Source organism: Triticum urartu, chromosome 1 (genome assembly GCF_003073215.2).
Source record: "Triticum urartu cultivar G1812 chromosome 1, Tu2.1, whole genome shotgun sequence".
Lineage (NCBI taxonomy): Eukaryota > Viridiplantae > Streptophyta > Magnoliopsida > Poales > Poaceae > Triticum > Triticum urartu.
In genome coordinates, this window is record NC_053022.1 from 64,541,621 (window position 1) to 64,551,802 (window position 10,182).

Sequence of the window (10,182 nt, forward strand, 5' to 3'; positions counted from 1 at the left end):
AAGATGACAATACTTAGATCTATCCTCGCTTTTATGCCTAGCTAGGGGCGTTAAACGATATCGCTTGTTGGGAGGCAACCCAATTTTATTTTTATTCCTTGCTTTTTTCTCCTGCTTAGTAATAAATAAATTATTTAGCCTCTGTTTTGGTTGTTTTTTGTGTTTAATTAGTGTTTGTGCAAAGTAGAACCGTTGGGAAGACTTGGGGAATGTCTTGTTGAACTTGCTGTAAAAAACAGAAACTTTACCGCTCATGAGAACTGCTGTCATTTTTATTTGAAGAGTTCTATTTAGTTAATTATTTCTGAATATGATTAATAGATAAATTCCTCACGTCCAGAAATTTATTTTAGAATTTTTGGGGTTCCAGATCTTGCGCTAGCTACAGATTACTACAGACTATTCTGTTTTTGACAGATTCTGTTTTTCGTGTGTTGTTTGCTTATTTTGATGAATCTATGGTTAGTGAAATAGTTTATAATCCATAGAGAAGTTGGAATACAGTAGGTTTAACACCAATATAAATAAATAATGAGTTCATTACAGTACCTTGAAGTGTTCTTTTTTTTTCTTTCGCTAACGGAGCTCACGAGTTTTCTATTTTGAGTTTTGTGTTGTGACGTTTTCAAGTTTTGGGTGAATTCTTTTGATGGATTATGGAACAAGGAGTGGCAAGAGCCTAAGCTTGGGGATGCCCATGGCACCCCCAAGATAATCCAAGGACACCAAAAAGTCAAAGCATGGGGATGCCTCGGAAGGCATCCCCTCTTTTCGTCCACTTCCATCGGTAATTTACTTGGAGCTATATTTTTATTCACCAACATGATATGTGTTTTGCTTGGAGCGTCTTGTATTATTTGTGTCTTTGTGTCTTAGTATGCCACAATCATCCTTTCTGTACGCACATTTTGAGAGAGCCATACATGAATTAAAATTTGATAGAATACTCTATGTGCTTCACTTATATCTTTTGAGCTAAGTAGTTTTGCTCTATGTGCTTCACTTATATCTTTTGAGCTAAATAGTTTTGCTCTATGTGCTTCACTTATATATTTTGAGCTAAGTAGTTTTGCTCCATGTGCTTCACTTATATCTTTTGAGCATTATAATTTTGCTCTATGTGCTTCACTTAGATCTTTTAGAGCACGATGGTGGATCTGTTTTAAAGAAACTATTGATCTCTCATGCTTCACTTAAAATATTTTGAGAGTCTCTTAATAGCATGGTAATTTGCTTAATAATAATATGCTTGGTATTCAAGATTTGTGAAACTTTCTTTTGAGTGTGTTGAATACTAAGAAAAGATTGAAGCATGATAATTGTTTTGAGATATGGAGGTGATAATATTAAAGTCATGCTAATTGAGTAGTTGTGAATTTAAAGAATACTTGTGTTAAAGTTTGTGATTCCCGTAGCATGCACGTATGGTGACCCGTTATGTGATGAAGTCGGAGCATGATTTATTTATTGATTGTCTTCCTTATGAGTGGCGGTCGGGGATGAGCGATGGTCTTTTCATACTAATCTATCCCCCTAGGAGCATGCGCGCAATACTTTGCTTTGATAACTTCTAGATATTTGCAATAAGTATATGAGTTCTTTATGACTAATGTTGAGTCCATGGATCATACGCACTCTCACCCTTCCACCTTTGCTAGCCTCTCTAATACCGCGCACCTTTCTCCGGTATCATACACCTACCATATACCTTCCTCAAAATAGCCACCATACCTACCTATTATGGCATTTCCATAGCCATTCCGAGATATATTGCCATGCAACTTTCCACCATCTAGTTCATCATGACACATTCATCATCGTCATATTGCTTAGCATGATCATGTAGTTGACATAGTATTTGTGGCAAAGCCACCGTTCATAATTTCTTCATACTTGTCACTCTTGATTCATTGCATATCCCGGTACACCGCCTGAGGCATCCATATAGAGTCATACTTTGTTTTAGAATCGAGTTGTAATCATTGAGTTGTAAATAAATAAAAGTGTGATGATCATCATTTAATAGAGCATTGTCCCAAAAAGAGAAAGGCCAAAGAAAAAAAAGAAGGCCAAAAAAGGAGAAAATAAATAAAAAGGGTCAATGCTACTATCCTTTTACCACACTTGTGCTTCAAAGTAGCACCATGATCTTCATAGTAGAGCGTCTCTCATGTTATCACTTTCATATACTAGTGGGAATTTTACATTATAGAATTTGGCTTGTATATTCCAATGATGGGCCTCCTCAAGTGCCCTAGGTCTTCGTGAGCAAGCAAGTTGGATGCACACCCACTAGTTTCTTTTGTTGAGATTTCATAAATTTATAGCTCTAGTGCATCCGTTGCATGGCAATCCCTACTCACTCACATTGATATCTATTGATGGGCATCTCCATAGCCCGTTGATACGCGTAGTTGATGTGAGACTATCTTCCCCTCCTTTTTGTCTTCTCCACAACCACAATTCTATTCCACCTATAGTGCTATATCCATGGCTCACGCTCATGTATTGCGTGAAGATTGAAAAAGTTTTGAAAAAGTTAGAGTATGAAACAATTGCTTGGCTTGTCATCGCGGTTGTGCATGATTTAAATACTTTGTGTGGTGAAGATAGAGCATAGCCAGACTATATGATTTTGTAGGGATAACTTTCTTTGGCCATGTTATTTTGAGAAGACATAATTGCTTTGTTAGTATGATTGAAGTATTATTATTTTTATGTCAATATAAACTTTTGTCTTGAATCTTTTGAATCTGAATATTCATATCACAATTAAGAAGATTTGCATTGAAATTATGCCAAGTAGCACTCCGCATCAAAAATTCTCTTTTTATCATTTACCTACTCGAGGACGAGCAGGAATTAAGCTTGGGGATGCCTGATACGTCTCCAACGTATCTATAATTTTTGATTGCTCCATGCTATATTATCTACTGTTTTGGACTATATTGGGATTTATTTTCCACTTTTATATTATTTTTGGGACTAACCTATTAACTGGAGGCCCAGCCCAGAATTGCTCTTTTTTTGCCTATTTCAGTGTTTCAAAGAAACGGAATATCAAACGGAGTCCAAACGGAATAAAATCTTCGGAAACGTGATTTTCTCACCGAACGTGATCCAGGAGACTTGGACCCTACTCCAAGGAGTCAAAGAGGAGGTCACGAGGGTGGGGGCGCCCCCCTAGGGCGCGCCCCCTACGAATCGGTCCCACTGAGTTTGCCTGACCAACTCTCTATTTGCCTATTACAGAAATCGGTCCTACCGAGTTTATGTGATCGGTCTCACCGAGATTACGTTATGCCCTAACCCTAATGAAATCGGTCCCACCGAGTTGACATGTCGGTCCCACCGAAAATCCTAACATTTACATTTTGAACTAAATCGATCTGACCGAGTTTCATGATTCGGTCCCACCGAGTTTGGTGATTTGTGTGTAACGGTTAGATTTTGTGTGGAGGCTATATATACCCCTCCACCCACTCTTCATTCGCAAGGAGAGCCATCAGAACGTGCCTACACTTCCAACATACATTTTCTGAGAGAGAACCACCTACTCATGTGTTGAGACCAAGATATTCCATTCCAACCACAAGAATCTTGATCTCTAGCCTTCCCCAAGTTGCTTTCTACTCAAATCATCTTTCCACCAAATCCAAATCTGTGAGAGAGAGTTGATTGTTCGGGAGACTATCATTTGAAGCACAAGACAAGGAGTTCATCATCAACACACCATCTATTACCTTTTGGAGAGTGGTCTCTGATACGTCTCCAAGGTATCTATAATTTTTGATTGCTCCATGCTATATTATCTAATGTTTTGGACTATATTGGGCTTTATTTTCCACTTTTATATTATTTTTGGGACTAACCTATTAACCGGAGGCCCAGCCCAGAATTGCTGTTTTTTGCCTATTTTAGTGTTTTGAAGAAACGGAATATCAAATGGGGTCCAAACGGAATAAAATCTTTGGGAACATGATTTTCTCACCGAACGTGATCCAGGAGACTTGGACCCTACTCCAAGGAGTCAAAGAGGAGGTCACGAGGGTGGGGGCGCGCCCCCTGCCTCGTGGCCCCCTTGGTGCTCCACCGACGTACTCCTTCCTCCTATATATACCTACGTACCCCCAAACGATCAGAACAGGAGCCAAAAACCTAATTCAACCACCGCAACTTTCTGTATCCACGAGATCCCATCTTGGGGCCTGTTCCGAAGCTCCGCCAGAAGAGGGTCGTCATCACGGAGGGCTTCTACATCATCCTAGCCCCTCCGATGAAGTGTGAGTAGTTTACCTCAGACCTTCGGGTCCATTGCTAGTAGCTAGATGGCTTCTTCTCTCGTTTTGGATCTCAATACAAAGTTCTCCCCCTCTCTTGTGGAGATCTATTCGATGTAATCTTCTTTTTGCGGTGTGTTTATTGAGACCGATGAATTGTGGGTTTATGATCAAGTCTATCTATGAATAATATTTGAATCTTCTCTGAATTCTTTTATGTATGATTGGTTATCTTTGCAAGTCTCTTCGAATTATCCGTTTGGTTTGGCCAACTAGATTGGTAGTTCTTGCCATGGGAGAAGTGCTTAGCTTTGGGTTCGATCTTGCGGTGTCCTTTCCCAGTGACAGAAGGGGCAGCAAGGCACGTATTGCATCGTTGCCATCGAGGATAACAAGATGGGGTTTATTTCATATTGCATGAATTTATCTCTCTACATCATGTCATCTTGCTTAAGGCGTTACTCTGTTTTTAACTTAATACTCTAGATGCATGTTGGATAGCGGTCGACGACTAGAGTAATAGTAGTAGATGCATAATCGTTTCGGTCTACTTGTCACGGACGTGATGCCTATATACATGATCATGCCTAGATATTCTCATAACTATGCTCAATTCTGTCAATTGCTCAACAGTAATTTGTTCACCCACCGTAGAATACTTATGCTCTTGAGAGAAGTCACTAGTGAAACCTTTGGCCCCCGGGTCTATTCTCATCATATCAATCTCCATCACTTTAATCTTGCTTTACTTCTACTTCTTACTTTGCATCTTTATACCAAAAATACCAAAAATATTATATCTATCAGATCTCACTCTCGTAAGTGACCGTGAAGGGATTGACAACCCCTAATCGCGTTGGTTGCGAGTAGCTATCATTTTGTGCAGGTACGAGGGACTTGAGCGTGGCCTCCTACTGAATTGATACCTTGGTTCTCAAAAACTGAGGGAAATACTTACACTACTCTGCTGCATCATCCCTTCCTCTTCGGGGAAAACCAACGCAAGCTCAAGACGTAGCAGTGTCTCCTAGATTGGTTAGGTATCACTTGGGAGCCTCCGACAAGATTGTGGAGTTGAACCAAGGAGTTTGTAAGTGCAAGGAGATCACCTACTTCGTGAAGATCTACCCTAATGAGGCAAGTCCTTCGTGGGCGATGGCGATGGTGGGATAGACAAGTTTGATTCTTCATGGACCCTTCGTGGGTGGAGCCCTCCGTCGACTCATGACCGTTACCGTTCGTGGGTTGAAGTCTCCATCAACGTGGATGTACGATAGCACCACCTATCGGAACCACGCCAAAAATCTCTGTATCTACATTGCGTTTGCTCCCTCCAATCTCCTCCCTTTACCTTCATATGCAATGTTTTACATTCCGCTGCTATACTCCTAGACTTGCATGTGTAGGTTGATTGCTTGACTTGTGCTAAGTTGCTAAAATCTACCAAAACTTAAAATTGGGAAAATGCTAGATTTTTATTTGGTCAAGTAGTCTAATCACCCTCCCCTCTAGACATACTTTCGATCCTACAACTTTCGAAAATAGTTTTTTTGGAGCATCCAATTTGTTCTTTTCGCCCAAAGCATTCAGAATGTATTTTCTACACTAAATCTATACGTATGTAGAAAATTCAAAAAGTTGTTGATTTTTTCAATGTATTTACTACTCCCTTCGTTCCATAATATAGTTCATATAGATTTTCTGGAAAGTCAAACTTTAGAAACTTTGACCAAATTTACAAAGAAAACTATTTATACAATACGAAAGTACATCTTGTGATGTATCTAATGATCTGTATTTGGTATCCAAGATGTATATGTTTTTCTATACAAACTTGGTCAAATTTTATAAAGTTTGACTCTTGAAAAAATTTGTACGCACTACATTGTGAAACGGAGGGAGATTTTACTATTCATAAGGATGCATTTGAGCTCGAGTGCATAAACTCCATGTCTGTGAGGTGTGTCCTTTCTCAAACGTGGTTACATGTTGAGGTGTCATATTTGCATCTTGAGATAAATATGTTAGTGGGATCACATATGTAGTTAAATACGATATGTTCTGTAACATCCCAATTTTCAATTTGGATGTTAATCATTAGGTCATCATATGCATAGATATTTTGAGCATTTTGAATTTGGTTTATTTGGACACTTTTGATCCAAGAGACCTTAAGCAACTCAAGTACCATGTGAGAGAGTTGGAGGCTTTCATAAAATTCCATTTTTGAATTTCAAAAAATTGGTAAATTGGATCAAGGTGATTTTATTTGAAATTATTTTTCCAATTATTCCAAAATAAATAAAATAATGAGAGAATATAATATGACTTCTTTAAAACAGAGAAAATAATGGAAATTTAATTTTGAATAAAAATATATATTTTATTTGAGATTTTATTCGGATAAATTAGGGAAAATTGCATTTTAGCCCAGAAAAATATTCACATTGTCCTAAATATTAGGAGAGGACCATGAAAATTAATTTTGGAATTTTAGGATTTTTATTTATGTTTATTTGGGATTTTTCTTTTGCGCCTAAGTTATTTTAAAAAAAAGTTTTCGCGCGCCCACTGGGTCGGCCCAGCCGCCGCCACCGCCTTCTCCGCGTCGCCTCCGTGCCGACGCCAGACTCCGCCCGCCGCCGTGGCCCCTTGCCCAAGCCGGCCTCGCCCCCCTACTCTCCTCCTCAAGCCGCCCCGCCGCCCCAAGCCGTCGTCGCCGCCGCCTACCGCATCGTCACCGCCACCTGCCGCAAGCCACGCCGCCGCCGCCATCGCAGGTCTTTTTCCCCTGAAACGGTATAAAACTGTAAAACCCGCCCCGTTTTTCATTCGATTTTGCGTATTAGATCGGTTTATTTTTTTGGTTATGTTAAATAGAGAGCATTCACCCGATTCGTTTGTTAATGAACGAATTCGTTCGTTAGATTTTTCTATTTAGATTAATTTTCAGCTAGGGACCTACCCGTAATTATTTTCATCACAGGTTAGTCCCTGAACTTCAAACCCTCACTACTTTTTGCTCGTTTATCCAAATCCAGTGAAACCAACACCAAAATATTCGTCTTGTTCCCCTCTGTCCAGATGAAAAACTTGAACATGATTTTGAAAATTTAACATTTGGTTTCAAGAAGATTTGAACATTTGGTTTCAAGAACATTTAGTTTGAGTTTCGTAACTCCGATTTGAGTGATTCTTTTTGCAAATCGAAGCTCTTCACTTGAACTTTCTATTTAGATCTTTCCTTTTGGTTTTACCCATGCATCTTATGCTTGAGTGCTTATGTATACTATTGTTTGTTCATGATAGATTTTCCGGAGTGCAAGGCTTGCTACTATGAATCACTAGGGTTTTCCGAGCGTCAGCAAGGAAAGTAACACTTTGATCATATCCCTTTTACCCAGTTTTTATGCATTAGTTTCAAACCCTCAAACATTGCATCAGTAGGACGTTGATAACATGTGGGTATTGGGAAGTAGTTGATGAGGTAGGAACCTATTTTCTTATATTCAAGCCTCAGGTATTACTACGTTATGATTGCACTACTTTGCTATGCTCATAGACGTGGATTGGTTTGTGAGATTCATGAAAGTTGTGAGAGTTATTTATAACTAAGGAAAACTTAAGGTGGCTAATTTAATACACATCTGGGTGGATTGGTTGTGGGCACCTGGGGAATCCAGTGTTGTCCAAGGAGATCCCGGGTACCCGTGTGATCATCCTATGGAATGCCACCCGGGCTCAAAGGGATCATAAGATTATTCATGCTAGAAACTTCTGTGTGCACTGACAAGCCATTATGGGCTCTGGCATAGTTGAGTAAGTTTTGGGAATCCTTTCCATGATGGGCTTGCAGGTGTAGGGGAATTGTAGGTGTGTCGGCCTATCTATCAGTTAAGTGGACCTCTTCGGAAAGACTGTGTCTCAGTCATCCGTTTCTCAAACATCTTGCAGTGCGAGAAATACAACGGAGGAGATCGAGTCTTGTGAGTAAAAGTGCGCAAACCTCTATAGAGTGAACAAACTAATCATGGCTAGCCGTGTCCTCGGTTATGGACATCTTGAGTATCTGGTACTTGAATTATTGTTTGATCTCATCACTTCACTTAATGAATTTGTTGGGTTATTAATGTTAATTTTGGGATTGAGTTGGGGGTACCTTCTCAATAATTTCATTAAACTCTGTAGTTAAATAAAATATTTTCCTTTGTTGTAGGGAAAAATTAGCTTTATGCAAATGATAACCATAGAGCCTCCACCAGCCAAATATGGATCTAGTGATAGCTGTTATTTGTTCATTGCTCTATGGTGTTATCTTGCCAGCATATTCCATGTGCTGACCTACACGGCTGCAACGTATCATGTTGCAGAGTTTTCAGACAAAGAGTAAGGTGCGATAGGTCGTTGTCATGCACTCAGTTTTGTCGTGGAGTTGGATGGACTCATTTATCCTTGAAGCTTCCGCAGTTTCTTATTTAGACGGCCTTCAGCCATATTATTGTAATAAGTACTCTTTTTGAGACCCTCGTTGTAATAAGTGTGTGATTGAACTCTGTAGTAAATCTTTGAGTACTGTGTGTCAGCAATACCGATCCAGGGATTACACTTAAGCACAGAGACTACAGTCCATTGGGATCGGGTCGCTACAAGATGGTATCAGAGCACACGCTGACTGTAGGATGCGACCACTAGGAAAAAACCACAGGATACCCTTCTCTACTCATTTCTAACTCTTCTCCATTTCTACTCTATAGATAGCGGACCAAAGGAACAAGTTCACTCAATCGGATGACGACACCCCTTTCGGACGACACTTGAAGGAAGTCACTAGGTACCTGAACATCGGCATACCAAGCTTCACCGGAACCTTCACCGCCACTTTACCAGAAGAGGAGCGCTGGAAGATTCAAGTTCGTGTTCCAGTAAGGACGTTCGCGCCAGTTACCGAGCCCATCGAGTTTTCCTTTGACGCACATACCTGGAGTCTAGGAAAGAGCATGGCCGCCCACATCGCCATTGGACGCATAGGCGAGGTGTACAACAAGGATCTTAAGGACACCACCTACCAGATATGTGCACGCTGAGATGAGCAATGGGAGATGATTCGCACCAGGAAGGACAAATCCATTGCACCCTACATACAGGAGTGAACCAGCACATTCGACGCTACGAGAACCAAATGTGCACCAACATGATAGACACGAAGAAGGTGATGACCCGGAACATGGAGCTAGAAGAGGAACTCATGTGTACACGCGATGGATATGAAGAAGAAATTGTTGTACTACTGGAGAAGTGTTGGGTAATGTAGCAATAATTCAAAATTTTCCTACGTGTCACCAAGATCAATCTATGGAGTCATCTAGCAACGAGGGAGGAGTGGATCTACATACTCTTGTAGATCGCGCGCGGAAGCGTTCAATCTCGTTACCGGCAAGTCTCTTTACTCGTTCCGTAACACATCATCCCGTGATCAACTCCTTGATCACATTGTGCACATTATGATGATGTCCTACCGAGTGGGCCCAGAGATACCTCTCCATCACACGGAGTGACAAATCCCAGTCTCGATTCGTGCCAACCCAACAGACACTTTCGGAGATACCTGTAGTGTACCTTTATAGCCACCCAGTTACGTTGTGACGTTTGGCACACCCAAAGCACTCCTACGGTATCCGGGAGTTGCACAATATCATGGTCTAAGGAAATGATACTTGACATTAGAAAAGCTTTAGCATACGAACTACATGATCTTTGTGCTAGGCTTAGGATTGGGTCTTGTCCATCACATCATTCTCCTAATGATGTGATCCCGTTATCAATGACATCCAATGTCCATGGTCAGGAAACCGTAACCATCTATTGATCAACGAGCTAGTCAACTAGAGGCTTACTAGGGACA